Below are 16,996 nucleotides of genomic sequence, written 5' to 3'. Positions count from 1 at the left end.
CCCAATTATGTATTCAGTATATATATGTTCTTATCTTCTGAGTTTTCTGTCAACTTAGAAAGCTTTTTCTCCACTCGAAAATTATGAAAATCATCTCTTCTGTTCTGTTTTATAACTTTTTTTTTTTTTTTGCGGTACGCGGGTCTCTCACTGTTGTGGCCTCTCCTGTTGCGGAGCACAGGCTCCAGACGCGCACGCTCAGCAGCCATGGCTCATGGGCCCAGCCACTCTGTGGCATGTGGGATCTTCCCGGACCGGGGCGCAAACCCGTGTCCCCTGCATCGGCAGGCGGACTCTCAACCACTGCGCCACCAGGGAAGCCCTGTTTTATAACTTTTTAATCACACAAAGTTCCCCACTCCACCTGACTGAGACAAACTTTTAAAACTAGGAGAATGCACATAAAACCTGGATTCTTGGTTCAGGAGATCTGCAGCACTGACCTGTACTCCCACATGGAAACACTTGGCTGGAGGTGAGTGGCACCCCCACCCTTTTGGACAGGTCCTGTCCTCTTGCTTTGCCATGGTCCCTACCTTGCCCTTTATGCTCAGTGATGTTCCAAACAGTACCTCTTAGGTGATTAAGCTCACTACTCCTGAATTAGAGCTGTATGGTAAGGTTAGAGTTGAAACATCTGAGTTGTGAAAGAGCTCTCTATTCAGAGTAATCTTTTTTTTGTGAGTTGTCACATATCTCTCCTTTTTAACTTGGTAATGCAGTGCTTTCAAAAATAGGGTACACACCCATATCCCGGAAGTAGGCAATGCCATAATGCAAATGCAGTACACCTTTCTGATGGACACCTGGCTCTGAAATTGGTGGTGATGATGGTGGTATATAATTTACTGGTAAATAATTTAAAATATTTCTGCTAAAAAGAAGCATCAAGTTAAATGATTAAATTCAATATTTTAATGAGTTTTTTAAGATTAAAAAAACTGTAGCTTCAGGCCCCATTTATGTATTCACTCATCTCTTATGTAAGGGTCACTTAGGTGTAAAAGTTTGATACCATTGGGTAATGAATTCCACAACAAGCTTAAATATAGATAAATTGCACTGCCAAGTCAAGCCTTCCTACACTTTATATAATCATCTCATTTCAAACAACTGATGTTGGGCTCATTCCTGATAATTGAGTTTTCCGGTAAAAAATGTGGTTACTTGATTCAGAGGGTTATTGTGAATTAACATGTTATGAATAAAGACTATCTGCTAATCAAAAAGAAATATTACTATGAGTGAGTAAAAGAGGGAAGCCAAGAGAGGGAAATTATGTTCTTCCTGTAAGTCTTTTCAGAATCTTATTTAAATAATAGAGAACAGATTTATTTCAAACAACAAACATTTATTAAATGCTAAATGTGTACCAGGAACATCTAGTTAAACAGAGCACAGTAGCTTTATTTACAGTATTTACAATCTGAAGGGGGAAAGAAGAATGTTAGCCAAAAATGCCACAGACTGTCTCTCTCTCTCTCTTCTCTAGGTTTAGAATGCTTAAAATGCTGGATAATATATTTTAAAATAAAACATTTAAAAAGCCCAAATGAGTGGACAGTAAAGAAAATAACCCAAGGCAAGGAGTGATGAGAAAACGCCTTTTCTCCCCTTGTGTGCATCTGTCAGTGTATCCTTCTGTACAAACTTGGTTTCAATGGTTTACAGCATGGAAGTCAAAAGATATAGCCTAAAGCCCAGTGAGGGCAAGAAGTCTGATTGGCAAACCCTGTTTAAAAACAGGACCCTAAAGGATGACACTCACAATGGGCAAACTAGAAAGTCCAACCCCACAAAAGGTCTTGACTATCTTGGACTTTGCTCTGAATGTTATTAAAAAAAAAAAAAAAAAAAAAAGAAGAAGAAGAAAGAAAAGAAAAGAAAAGAAAAGAAAAAAAAATCCAAAAACATCATGTGAGAATTTCTAACCATAAATCTGAGTTCACTTTTCTTTAGAGGCCATAATTCATCCTACCTGAGTAGTCTAAAAATATTCTCAGACAAAAATTTGGTCAAAGTGGCCTGTGTTGATAAGTACCTGCAGGCAACTGGTGGAAGGAAACAGAGGCTTTTTTGAGGAATATGATTTAAGCACATATTTCAGAGAATGTCCATAGATAAAGTCAGAGGAACATGAATTCATAATAAAACAATTTTTTTTAATATACAAGAATATTGGATACCATGAGAGAGGGTCAGCAAAAAAACAAAGTAGAATCAGACTTGCCAGAACTGCATAAACATCAGATATAGACTATAAAATAAATATGTTTCATACATTTAAATAAATAAATGAGGATATTGAAAAGATGGTAAAAGAACAAGAAACTGTCAAGATTGATGAAGCAGATTTGTATAGCAAAACCAAATAAAATTTCCATAAATAAACAATATAATAATTAAAATAAAAAACCTGAGTATGTAAATAGCAAATTGAAAGCAGCCAACAGGAAAATTAATGAGCTGGAAGACAGATATGAATAAATTACCCAGAAAGTAGAATACAGAGATAAAAATATAGAAAATATGAAACACAAGTTAGGAGGCATGGAGGATATAGTAGGAAAGTCCAACAAGTGTCTAACTGAAAACTCAGAAAGATAAAATAGAGAAAATTGAGGAGAGATAACAATCAAAGAGATAACAGCTGAGAAGTTTCCTTAATTGATGAATAACTACAATCCTTAGATTAAGGATGTTCAAGGGATCTCAACTGGAATTAAAATAAAAACCCATCTGAAACCATCGTAATGAAACTGCAGACCAGCAAAGACAAAGAGATGATTTTGAAAGCAATCAGTAAAGAAAAAGCAACCAGAGAGAAAAGAAAGATATCTACAAAGGCATGTTAACTAGATTGACAGCTAACTTCTCAATAGCAGAAGTGGAATCCAGAAGAAAATATAATATTCTTCAATGTACCAAAGAGAAAATAATTGTTGATATAGACAATTAAATATAAAATTGAATATCCAGTGAAAATATCTTTTTAAAAATGAGGCCAAAATGAAGACATTTTAAGACAAAACAAACAAGCAAAACCCCCCCAAAACCAAAAACCAAAACCCTGAAGGAGTTTACTACCGTTAATTCTTCATTAATAAAAGTCTAAAGAATGTATTTTGGAAGGAAGAAAAATGAGCCCAGAGGAGCACCTGAGATGCAAATGGTGAATAAATAATATGGTATACATGGGGGTAAATGTAAACAATGACTACATAAAACAATTAAAAATCTAATTTATGAGCATATAAAATCAATATAGAAACAAAATCCTCAATACATAGCATGTAACTCGGAAAACATGATCAATATTTAAGTGCTGTAAGATTCATCTGTTTTTCAAAATGAAGATAAAAATATTGATTAACATTTATTTCTTAAAGTTAAATATGTTAAAAATGCTTAGTGATCATTTCTAGGATACCAATAACAGAATAGATGTACAAAATAAGATTTTCATATCAGAAGAGGAAAAAAATGAAATGAGGGGGAAAAACAACACTATCAAGCCAAAAGAAGGTGAGACAAGTGGAAAAATTCAAAAGTTGGACAAAGAAAATACAAAACAAGATGGTAAAAATTAATCCAAATATATCATTAATCAAAACAAATATTGGGAGACTAAAATTTATAGTTAAAAGACAAATACTTTCTTATTGAGTGAACAAACCAACAAATAAACACCAGCATAGCAAATTCAGATATGCACAAGTCCACATGAAAAGATACAGAAGGTGGAAAGTAAATGGATGGAAAAACTTATGCCAGACAAATAGGACTCAGGACAACTGGTATAACCAGATTAATACTAGATAAAACTTATTTTAAGGCAAAAGACATTTTGGAAAATGTCTGGAGAATATCACACTTACTGAAAGAGTTTCAAAATTTGACAAAATTACAGTAATAGACAAACAAATCAACCATCATAGTGGGAGGTTTTCAGACTATACCCTCAGATATTTCTAGGCAAGGCAGATAAGCACTAAGTAAGTGTATAGATTAACCAGATGTAATAGACATATATGGAATACTTCTCCCAACCAGTAGAGAACATACAGAAGATTTATGAAAACTAACCTTGTTTTTACACATAAGGCAATTCTCAACAAAAACTAAGAATGTCATTAGACCTCATTATGTAAAAGAATACAATTAAGTTAGAAATCGATAACAGAAAGATTACTTTAGGAACAGTATAGGTTGAGAAATTTAGAAATACACTCCTAAATCTCTCAGGAATCAAAGAAACCAAAATGGAAGTTAGAAAATTATATGAAACTGACATTTAATGAAATTGCTTTTTATGGAAACTTGTAGACAGTTGATGTTCAATTCCAGTTGGTTATGCCACGTGGAAATGGGGCCCAAATATGCCAAAACTTCTGTTTTTTCAAAGGATTCTGGGGAACCTGGGAGTTTTAATGGGAAATTTTCTGTTCTTTACAACATTGTGTGTGTTCTCCTGAACTCCCCGCTAAGACATTGGCAGGCCTGTAAGTCACCTGTAAGTCACCTGTTTGCAGTTCCCAGTGTGGGAAGTGGGAAATCATTGAAAGTTTATTGAAGGAGTGACATGATCACACTGACCTGATTCAAAGTTCTCAAGGGCTAATAAGGTTTCATGTATATAAATATATATATTTATTTTATTTAAACTATGTACATATTAAATATTATATATATATATATATTTATTTATTTAAAATAAAAATGAGGGCCTCCCCGGTGGCGCAGTGGTTGAGAATCCACCTGCCAATGCAGGGGACACGGGTTCATGCCCCGATTCGGGAAGATCCCACATGCCGCGGAGCGGCTGGGCCCGTGAGCCATGGCCGCTGAGCCTGAGCGTCCGGAGGCTGTGCTCTGCAACAGGAGAGGCCACAACAGTGAGAGGCCCGCGTACCACCCACACACACAAAAAAATAAAAAATAAAAAAATAAAAATGAATCTGGCTCAATCCCTCACTGCCACAGTTTAGGTAAAGAATTTATCAGTCGATTTTGGTATTTTGTCACTTTCCCTTGGGTGCATAGATTCCCTGCAAGTTTTTATAGCCCAGAAAAATGAAGACCCTTGGTCCTAAGTCTCTGGTGATTGCTGTGGCCATTTATCTTTTGCTTTGATCTATCAGATTTTCGATACGTGGTAAACACCTAATAAATTTTGGTTGCTGTGGTGGTTATTATTTCTGAGCTCCATCAGTAACATAGATTTAATAATACCAACATTGCAGGATGGTCTGTGGTGGTCCAACACTTAGGATAGAGGTGGTGAACAAAGGCTAAAACCTTTTTTGAGTCTTGACTGAATGAATCAAGAAGCTAAGAAGATGCCCAAGCGGCTAGGAAGGCTACTTAAATGTAAGTGCCCTAGATCTACAGTAAGGGAAGCAAACACGGGAAAAGGAGCAGAGTAAAGGTGGGGAGGACACACTAAGATGGGGCATTAGTCTTCCTGAGCCTTCCTGTCCTTGATATTTCAGTTTATAATGTCATCTCAGAAAGAACTTTCTGATCACCCACTTACTTCTATCATTAGCCTTATTCTAATGATTTAGAAAGGCTTTGTAATAACTGACATGTTCTTGTTTATTGATTTGCTTCCTGTCGTTCTTGCTCTGCTAGAGTAAAAGATAAATATGTCTTGTTCACTGCTGAGTCTCCTGAACCTACAGCGTGCTCTGTACACACAGACACTCCATAAATACTAGTTGGCTGAGTGCGTGCATACTTTGTAAATTTGTCTGCGCCCAGCTTTGCTTTTATTTATGTACTCTAGGAAAAGGAGAGCCCATCAATATCTGTGTTCTGGCAAGATAGGAAACACTAGTGGGGTGGATTAGCAACTGCATTTACAATCCCCACCTCTTCTCTAAATTCATCTAAGCCCTGAGGCCCTGGACTATAGTCCAAACCTCCTTTTGAAAAAGATTAAGATGGAGGGATTCTTCTTGGAAGTTCCCTGTTTGACTGAGGCCATTGTTTCCCTAGAGAACAGTGCTCATTTGAGAATGCAGAGAGATTTCTAGATAAAGTGAGGCAGTGCTGGGAACAAACCAAATTCAACACAATTGGGAGATGTACAAATCCTTAAACCATCTTTTCTTGGGGCTCAAATCAGAGAAGAACTGGTGACAGTCTCCTTTCTCCTATTTGGTTTTGTAGCTCAAACAAAACTTTCACCCTTGCCAAAATGCTTAAGTGCAGAAACGTGGTGTTAAAGCAGTTTTAACAAGAAAATAAGCTAAATGTCCTCATTTCATGAGGAAACTACTAATGTTGTTATGAATAGTGCATTCTACTGTTCATATAAGCCTTGCTTTCATATACATTTAACATTCCAAAGTGTTTTTTCCTTTTTGTTTCACTTTATCTTTGCAACATTCTTAGATGTAAGTTATCAGGCCCATTTTAAAGGATATGAAAGCTATAACCCAAAATGGTTACATACTTTGCCCAGGGGCACTTAGTTACTCATCAGAAGACCTGAATTTTAGTCTTGGCTTGGCTGCTAAATAATGTGCTATGCTCCTATCTCCACCTGTGCTATCAGTCTCAAAGGTAACTCTTCTTAGGAAATTGGAAGCATCCACAAATCAGAGCAATTCAAATATGCATTTGGGGAATGAGAGAAAATACTCTTGGATTACTTGTTCCAAAAAGGCTACATTTTACAGTTATCCAGGTATATACTGCTTATCACTGACACCACATGCAATAATTAACAAATTATATTTTATATGGGGCATTATAGATCATAGTTATAAGGGGATAATAATGATGCCTTATGCTTGTATTGTGCTTTCATCTTTGAAAAGAACTTTAAAATCTATTATTTCATTTTTATCCTTACGGCACGCGGGCCTCTCATTGCTGTGGCCTCTCCTATTGTGGAGCACAGGCTCTGGACGTGCAGGCTCAGTGGCCATGGCTCACGGGCCCAGCTGCTCTGCGGCATGTGGGATCCTCCCGGACCGGGGCACGAACCCGTGTCCCCTGCATCAGCAGGCAGACTCTCAACCACTGCGCCACCAGGGAAGCCCTAGAGTCGGGTTATTCTTAATAGTAATTACAAATTATAGTAGAAGGCTCATGCTGTTGCCTAGGGTAAAGAGGAAATCGAGTTGCACTAAAAAATACCTGGCAGCAAATTAAAGGTAGGGAAAGAAAAATCCCATAATATAAACGCTCATCTATCTAATTCCCTTGGGATTTCAGATTCTGTTTATAATAGTGAATGTTTTGGCATCAACTAAAACTGCAAATTGTATTCATTATAGTATAGAGTGAAATGTCAGTGAGAGTTCTTGCTTTCAGTTGTTGCTGGGATTAAGACCACACTAGTAATTAGCTAGAACTCATTTACCTCATCAATTACCCAGGTAATGAAGCATACAGCACAGTTGGCCCATGCTGCCTTTTGGATACCGGCCCCTTGGGTGAGAGGTCATCCCAGGCATGAGGATAAGGGTTTTCAGCAGAGTCAGTGGGTCTGGTAAACAACATGTGAAAATAATTTACTAGAGACAACTATAAAGGCATTGCACACACAGGGAAAGCTTCATAATTTCTTTTTAAGTGAAAGAACAGAAACAATTTTTGGCTTGTTTCTTTTTTGAAAAGTATGTGCTGGAAAACAACATGGCAGGCTTTCCTGGGACTGTTCAGTGAAGACTCAGTCTAGAATAGAAACCACGTGTCTGTTTTGGGTGAAAACTACAAGGGAGAAGGGAGTGTGATTGAGTCAAGAAGTCCTTGGGATGGAACCTGTGGAGTCTCAGCCTACAGCCCTTTCAGAAGCAGACATAAACTCAAGCATCACATTACCTTTTTCGGTGCAGAACCCTAAAAGTGGCTTCCAAACCAAGTTCTCCCTAGCAGGGTGGTGGGTGGAAACAATGTGTTGTCAGTAATTGTGTCACATGGGGACACATTCATTTAAAGGCTTTAGTCTTTTTTATTTTATTTTTTAAATATGAGAATGAATTACTCCTGAACTGTTTTTCATACCTTAGATTTATATTCTGTCATAGTGGTTAAGAGGTTTTGGAGCAATGTAAAACTGTGTTTCAATCCTGGCTCTACTATACACCAGATGGGCAGATTATTTAGTTTTGCTGAGCCCCATTTTCCTTCTCTATAAATGGAAGAGGAAAGCAGCAGAAAAGAGTCAGAGATGAAGATGTGGCAATGGAACGGTCAGAGTGATGTGATATGAGAAGGAGTCCCACTTTTGCTGACTCTGAAGGAAGAAGGTTCCATGACCCAAGGAATATGAGTAGTCTCTAGAAACTGGAAAAGGTAAGGAAACTGATTCTCCTCTAGAGCTTTCAGAAGTGAACACAGCTCTGAGTTTTGCCCAGTGAGACTATGTTGGACTTCTAACCTGCAAAACTGTAAGATAAATAAATTTTTGTTGTTTTAACCCATGAAGTTTGTGGTTATTTGTCACAGTAGCCATAGAAAATTAATACAAGCAATATCAAGTTTTCTTTGCATGTATCAGAATTGAAGATCAAATGCTTAGTATGCATAGTAAGGGAAGATGGTGAAAAAATGCTGTAAGCTGTTTTAAGTTATGTTGAATCCAAGTACAGCTTGCCCCACTCCCAACCTTTGATAAAGTCTCCTATGAACAGCAGCATGCTAACTGAGCTTTTCATAAAGAGCACTTAGATACTAGGTCTTCAGCAATATTTACAGAGGTTCTTTTATTCAGATACTTTTAGGGATGTTAATTGATTATACAAAGCTACCATTTCTTGAGAGCTTTCTATGTGCTGGGAACTATGTTGAGTATTAAGATCTTTTAAATTCTTATAATGAACTTGTGAGGTAGGCACCATTATCCCCATTTTTCGGATGAGAAAAATAAGGTTCGGAATCCAAAGTTCCATAGCTAAGGTATGGCAGAGCTGGGAATTTGATCATTTGATTCTAGAGCCTGAGCTGTAAGGCTCTTAATTATACTGACATCCACAAAACATGGCCTGCTCCATGCAGAACTGGCTTCTCTACAATGGAGTTGTGCACTGAAGAAGAACTTGGGGTTTAGAGTCAGTCACACTCAGTTTTACTGATTCTAATTCTACCTTTCACTGGTTTTGACACTGGAACTTTACATGCCTGAGCTAGGCTTTCTTCATTTTTAAAGTTCAAATGACATCTCTCCGCCCCCCTCCCCAGCCCAGATTATTGTGTGAATTGAAGATCATTTGTAAAGTGCCAACTTGGTTGATAGTCACAGTTTTTATTACTCTCTTGAGCTCAAACTGTTATTAAATCTGTATGATTATTTAACATTCTGTATAATTGTAACAATCTGCCAATATCTCTGATGAATATAGATGCAAAAATCCTCAACAAAATATTAACAAACTGAATTCAATAATATATAAAAAGGAACATACACCATGATTAGTAGGCTTTATTCCAGGGATGCAAGAATGGTTCAATAGCTGCAAATTAATTAATGTGATACACCACATTAACAAAAGGAAGGATAAAAATCACAGGATAATCTCAGTAGATAAAGAAAAATACTTGACAAAAATGACCATCTGTTCATGATAAAAACTGCCATCAAAGTTGGTATAGAGGAAACATATCTCAACATAACAAAGTCCATTGATGACAAACCCACAGCTAACATCATACTCAATGGTGAAAAACATTTCCTCTAAAATCAGAAACAAGACAACGATGCCCATTCTCACCACTTTTATTTAACATAGTATTGGAAGTCCTAGCTACAACAGTCAGACAAGTAAAAGAAACAAAAAGGAAGGGTTAACTGTTATTCTTTGCAGATGACATGATACTATATATAGAAAATCCTAAAGTCTCCATCAAAAAACTATTAGAACTAATGAATGAATTCAGTGAAGTTGCACTGATACAAGATTAATATACAGAAATCTGTTGCTTTTCTAAACACTAATAATGAACTATCAGAAGGAGAAAACAAGAAGACAATCCCATTTAAAATCACATCAAAATGAATGAAGTACCTGGAAATAAACTTAACCAAGGAGGTGAAAGTGTTATACTCTGAAAACTGTAAAACACTGATGAAGGAAATTGAAGATGATACAGTGAAATAGAAAGATATCCTGTGTTCATGGATTGCAAGAATTAATATTGTTAAAATGACCATACTATCCAAAGCATTCTCTAGATTTAATGCAATCCCTATCAAAATATTCATGACTTTCTTTCATGGATCTAGAACAAATACTCTTAAAATTCATATGGAACCACAAAAGACCCCAATTTGCCAAAGCAATCTTGAGGAAAAAAAAAAAGCTGGAAGTATCACCCTCCTTAAATTCAGGTTATACTACAAAGCTACAGTAATCAAAACAACATGGCTCTGGCACAAAAACAGATAGATCAGTGGAACAGAATGTAGAGCCCAGAAATAAAACCATGCACCTATGGTCAATTAATCTACAAAAAAGGATACAAGATTATACAATAGAGAAAATCAGTTTTTCACTAAGTGATGCTAGGAAAACTGGATGGTTACATGTAAAAGAATAAGAACATTTCCTCACAACATATACAAAAGTAAACTCAAAATGAATTAAAGACGTAACTAAATGTAAGACCAGAAACCATAAGACTCCTAGAAGAAAATAGGCAGAACAGTTTTTAACATAAATCATAGCAATAAACTTGGGGATCTGTCTCCTAAGGCAAATGAAACAAAAACAAAAATAAACAAATGTGACCTGATTAAACTTAAAAGCCTTTGCACAACCAAGAAAACAATTGACAAAAGGACAATCTACTGAATGAGAGAAAATATTTGTGAATGATATGACCAATAAGGGGTTAATATCCAAAATATATAAACAGCTTACACAACTCAATATCCAAAAAAAAACCTGATTAAAAAATGGGCAGAAGACCCAAAAAATAGACATTTTTCCAAAGAAGACATACAGATGGCCAGCAGGCACATGAAAAGAGGTTCAACATTGCTAAGCATCAGGGAAATGCAAATCAAAGCCACAATGAGATATCACCTCACACCTGTCAGGATGACTATCATTAAAAAAGTCTGCAAATAATAAATGCTGGAGAGGATGTGGAGAAAAAGGAACTCTCCTACACTGTTGGTGGGAAAGTAAATTGGTACAGCCGCTATGGAAAATTGTATGGCAGTTCCTCAAAAAACTAAAAATAGAACTACTACATGATCAAGCAATTTCACTCCTATATATTTGAAGAAAGCAAAAACATTAATTCAAAAAGATACATACACCCAAAATTCATAGCATCATTGTTTATGATAGCCAAGATATGGAATCAACCTAAGTGTGCACCAACAGATGAATAGATAAAGAAGATGTGGTATTGTATACAATGGACTATTACTCAGCCATAAAGAAGAATGAAATTTGCAACAACATGGATGGACCTAGAGGGTATTTTGCTTAGTGAAATAAGTCAGACAGAGAAAGACAAATACCGTATGTTATCACTTATGTATGGAATCTAAAAAATAAAATGGATGAATATAACACAAGATAAATAGACTCACAGATATAGGGAAAAAACTAGTGATTCCCAGTGGGGAGAAGGAAGGAGAGAGGGGCAAGATAGGTGTAGGAGATTAAAAGTTACAAATTACTATGTATAAAATAAATGAGCAACAAGGATATATTGTACATCACAGAGAAATATATCCATTATTTTGTAATAGCTTTCCATGGAGTATAATCTATAAAAATAATTGAATCACTATGTTGTACACCTGAAACTAATATAGTATTGTAAACCAACTATGCTTCAATAAAATAAATAAATAAATAATTTAAAACCACAAAATACCTTTCTCCTTTATAGGACATTTTTGGTAAACATTTTATTTTTCAACAATCTTAGACTTATAGAAAAGTTGAAAATATTGTTCAGAGGGTTCACATATTCTCTTTACTCGGTTTCCCTAATGTTGAAAGCTTTTGTAACCAGAGTACTGTTATCAAAACAGGAGATGAACATTTGTGCAATATTGTTAAGTGAACTACAGACTTTATTCAAATTTAACCAAATTTTCCTCTAATGCTCCTTTCCTATTCCTGGGCCCACTCCCACTGCATTCAGTTGCTGTGTCACCTTAGTCTCCCTGAGTCATGACAGTTCTGCATTCTTTCCTTGTCTTTCATGACTTTCACACTTCTGTGGAGTACTGGTCACTTTTTTTGTAGAATGTCTCTCAATATGTGTTTTCTCATGATTATATTGAGATTGTGCATTTTTGGCAAGAATACCACAGAAGTGATGTTGTGTCCTTCCTAGTGCATCATATCAGGATGTTCATGATGGTAAATGTTTTATTGCTTATGATATTAATCTCAATCACTTGATTAAAGTGTCTGTTGGGTTTCTTCATTGTAATGTTACTATTTTCCCCTATATAATTGATAAATATCTTAGGTGAAATACATTGCAACTATGCTAATATCTTGTTTTTCCTCAAATTTTGCCCAATGATTTTAGCATACTTTGGTACATCTTGCCTGCAACAATTATTACTGTGGTATTTGCCTAATGGTGATTTTTAAATTTCCCTCTTTTCTTCTACATTAATTAATTGGGATTCTTCTGTAAAGAAGAGCTGTCTGCCCCCCACAATTCATTTATCGATCCAATTATTCATTTATGCCATTATGCATTCATTGATAATTATTTTATTCTATGGGGTATAATAAGTACTATAATTATTTATTTATTTATTTATTTATTTAATTTATTTATTTTGTGGTATGTGGGCCTCTCACTGTTGTGGCCTCTCCCATTGCGGAGCACAGGCTCCGGACGTGCAGGCCCAACGGCCATGACTCACGGGCCCAGCCACTCCACGGCATGTGGGTTCTTCCTGGACCGGGGCACAAATCCGTGTCCCCTGCAGTGGCAGGTGGACTCTCAACCACTGCGCCACCATGGAAGCCTCTATAATTATTTTTTGATCAAACTGTTGCAGCTTTGACATGGGGAGCCCCTCTAGATTGGGTTTTTGTTCTTTGGCACGCTTTTATCTTTTCTCAAACACTTCCTTATTTTCTGGCATCACAAGATCTTCCAGGCTCATCTTGTATTTTTCCTGGCCCAATGGTGGAATCAACCTCTTTCCCAAGGAGCTCTGATTCTTTTAATTGGAAACTGTTATTTAGAAACCAAGATCTGGGTGCTGGGTGTGCTCAAATTGCTATGAGATTGTCATTGCTCCTAGGGTCCCTCAGCAGACAGAACTAGGAAACATATGTACACACAAATACATTTATATTTCTATATTTATCTATCTGCATATATATGAGTTCACATTGAATTCATGAGTTCATACCTTTGCTTCCAATCCAACACATGAGTTCATTCTAGTCTCTCCCTTTCCTTAGCTTTAATTCTTTCTACAATAATGAGGAATCTGCCTCTTGTTATCTACAATGTATTTACTTATCAAAGTATAAAATAAATAGTTGCAGATTTACATTAAATAATACACCAGAAACCTTTGTAGTAAAAGCTTTCATATTACTCTCTAAATGGTGGGACTTCTCGGCCTCTGTTTCTCACACATATTTCACATGCAAGCAGCCTACAAATTTCTTATCTTTCCCACTGATCCTCCCACTTGGTAGCCTCATTGCTTTCAGCATGTTGAAGGCTGTAGTGTAGTCTAAATCTTAGCACTACTGCCTGGTATACCAAGATGCCAATAGCTGATTTTAAATTCAATAAGATCTTGAGAGTTTGATTCTACACTTAACTGGCTTTTTGAAACCTGAATAATAGATAGAAAAATAATTGGAATCTGCCTGGTATTTCATCGAGGGCAGAGAAGAAAGATTTGGCAAAATTTGGTTGACATTTATTTGTAAATGATAATGAGTTATATGCCCTATTTTCTTATTCTAAGACACTTTCTCTTTCCCTCAAATATGTATATATTTATTTATTTATATATTTTTTAATGAATTTGGGATGCATCTTAACACCAGTGAGCATATTTACAGAGGTGATATCTTCCTTCCTTCTTTCCTGCCTCCCTCCCTCCCTCCCTTCCTTCCTTCCTTAGAACCGAGGAATTACTACAAGTTCTCCTGTTTAACCAGTATTCTTGAGTTGTGTATAAAATTTTCCCAATGGAAGATTGCTTTTTTTTTTTTTTTTTTTTGCTGTACGCGGGCCTCTCACTTCTGTGGCCTCTCCCGTTGCGGAGCACAGGCTCTGGACACACAGGCTCTGCGGCCATGGCTCACGGGCCCAGCCGCTCCGCGGCATGTGGGATCTTCCGGGATCGGGGCACGAACCCGTGTCCCCTGCATCGGCAGGCGGACTCTCAACCACTGCGCCACCAGGGAAGCCCTGGAAGATTGCTTTTTAAAATTAGTGGTTACCAGAGGTGAAGGGGTGGGGAAGAATATATGGTGAAGCATAAAAGGGTTCCCTGATTTCTTTTTTGTTATCAAGCTAAAAATCTCATACCAAGCTAAGAATCAGAAAGCTTTATTTCCACATCTTTAGCTATCTTTGGACTTATCTAAAAACAGATTTTATATTTTAGGTAAAACACTTTGCTGAAGTGTATTTTCCTTTTTCAGTGTGGTCCCAGAAAGAGCACATCATTTCTTTAGGAAAACTTGGGACCAAACTGACAATCTGTCTACTAACTTTGTCTTTTTTGGATGCCTTCCTCCTTTTCCTTCTTTTTTTTTTTTTTTTTTTGGTACTGTAAAGGGCAAAACCAGATTGAGCTTCTCCAAATCTGAAAAACAATAACAACAACCACAAAACAGCCTCATTTTGGACAAGCTACATACAAGTTTCTAATTTGTGTGGTTAAAAGAAAGAGAGATTTAGAGAGTCCTGAAAAGATGGAGTGTCTAATGGAAAGGCTGACAGACCCTTAACTACAAGCATGTTGCCAGGCGCCACCATAATAAAAGGTGGCAAGCATCCAGGAGTGCTTGCAGCTGCATGCCTGAACTTTATTAAATATCTAACTATAGTTTGCAGGCCCTGGCCAGCTTGTAACTCATTTCTGGCTGACACATTCCAGCTCATAATTAGTGTAGTCCTTATATGGTCCTCGCTTTTTAATTCTTTTCCTGTAAAGCAGGACCGTTCCAAGAGACAAAGATGCACTTCACTTGGCAATAGGGAAAACCCATGAGGTTGGGTTCTCCGAGCACTTATGCATGACTGGGATCTACAAAGAAGGGAATTAAGTTCAGCTTTCTTCTGTCTTCCCTGAAAGCAGCATACAGATCCACAGATTTTATTTCAGCCTCTGTTATCAGTCTCTTCTCATAAAATTTTGTTTTTCTCTTTTATTATAAAATTTTGTTTTCCTTTTGACTTGTGAAGGCAGAGAAAATTGACCACTTCTCTCTTTTGATGTTACTCTTCATGGACCAGTGTAGAAAGATGCAGCCTGTAGAATGAAATGAGCACGATGTGCACAGATCAAACATTTTGATAATGGGTTTGCAACTAGCACAGTTGATGTTTGCTATTATTTCCTGGAATTGCTGTTGTGGATTTATAATGTTGTGTGTGCATGCTTAGTTGAGGTGGAACTACATTTCCCAGAAATCTCTGCCTGCAGTGTTCCAGGTTGACAAGAGCCACAAGATGTTGGAGGCGGAAATGACATGTAGCAGTGTTCTCATTAACCCCAGAAGCATGAGGCTGAGCTCTGGTGCTGTTGCAGCTCTCACATGTGGCTGCTCCTGTATCTTGATGGTAGCTTCCCCAGGTCCACTGGATTATCCTTCAGCTTCTTCAACTTCTGGGCCAAGTGTGTATTTCGCTCAGTGATGAAAGGCACTAGAATCACATGATTTAATTTGAATTTTTGAAGAGACCAGTGTGGATTTCTGTCTGTCCTTGTGGGTTCCAGCTCATTGTCAGGGGTCCCACTTTGTCCTTGCTCTCTCCACTTCAACTCCATCTCTATCTTTCAACTTCTTTCCCAACCGCCTGCCCTGATGACTTTAGAGCCAGTGCCAGTCATAACAACGGCGCTAATCCTTCCCCATCATTGTGAAAGGTCATATTCTTGTAATAAATCCCTTATTTTATATCACTCCTAGTGATTCTGTTCTTTTTATCACTTTTGCCTGATATGGTTGCATAGATCTCAACAATGCCTAGAAAGTATTCAATCAGCTTTAGTTACTGAGCCAAATAGAACAGGCCTTGTTATTCTCCTTTTATAGCTGAGGAAACTGTGGGCAGAGAGATTCAGTGACTTGACACAGCCAAGAGATACCAGAGACAGGGTTTGAACTCAGACCATTGAGACCATGTCCAGTAAGCTTTGAGTGGGCACCATATGTAAACTGGAATTGTAAAAAGAGGTAATGTGAAAAAGTGCTCAATGTCACCTATAATCAGGGTCACACAACGAGATGTTTCTTTCCATCCAGTCTGGTGGCAATTTTTTTTTAAACGCTTTATTGGAGTATAATTACTTTACAGTGTTGTGTTAGTTTCTGCTGTATAAAAAAGTGAATCAGCTATATGTATACATATATCCCCATATCCCTTCTCTCCTGCATCTCCCTCCCACCCTCCCTATCCCACTCCTCTAGGTGGTCACAAAGCACCGAGCTGATCTCCCTGTGCTATGCAGCTGCTTGCCACTAGCTATCTATTTTACATTTGATAGTGTATATATATCAATGTTACTCTCGCACTTTGTCCCAGGTTACCCTTTCCCCTCAAGTCCATTCTCTATGTCTGCATCTTTATTTCTGCCCTGCCCCTAGGTTCATCAGAAGCTTTTTTTTTAAAGATATTTTAGATATATATATGTGTTAGCATACAGTATTTGTCTTTCTCTTTCTGACTTACTTCACTCTGTATGACAGACTCTATGTCCATCCACCTCACTACAAATAACTCAATTTCATTTCTTTTTATGGCTGAATAATATTCCTTTGTATATATGTTTTAAAGTTTGATGTGAGCAGGA

The sequence above is a fragment of the Mesoplodon densirostris genome, chromosome 6 (assembly GCF_025265405.1).
Source record: "Mesoplodon densirostris isolate mMesDen1 chromosome 6, mMesDen1 primary haplotype, whole genome shotgun sequence".
Lineage (NCBI taxonomy): Eukaryota > Metazoa > Chordata > Mammalia > Artiodactyla > Ziphiidae > Mesoplodon > Mesoplodon densirostris.
Note: the sequence above shows the minus strand (reverse complement) of the source record.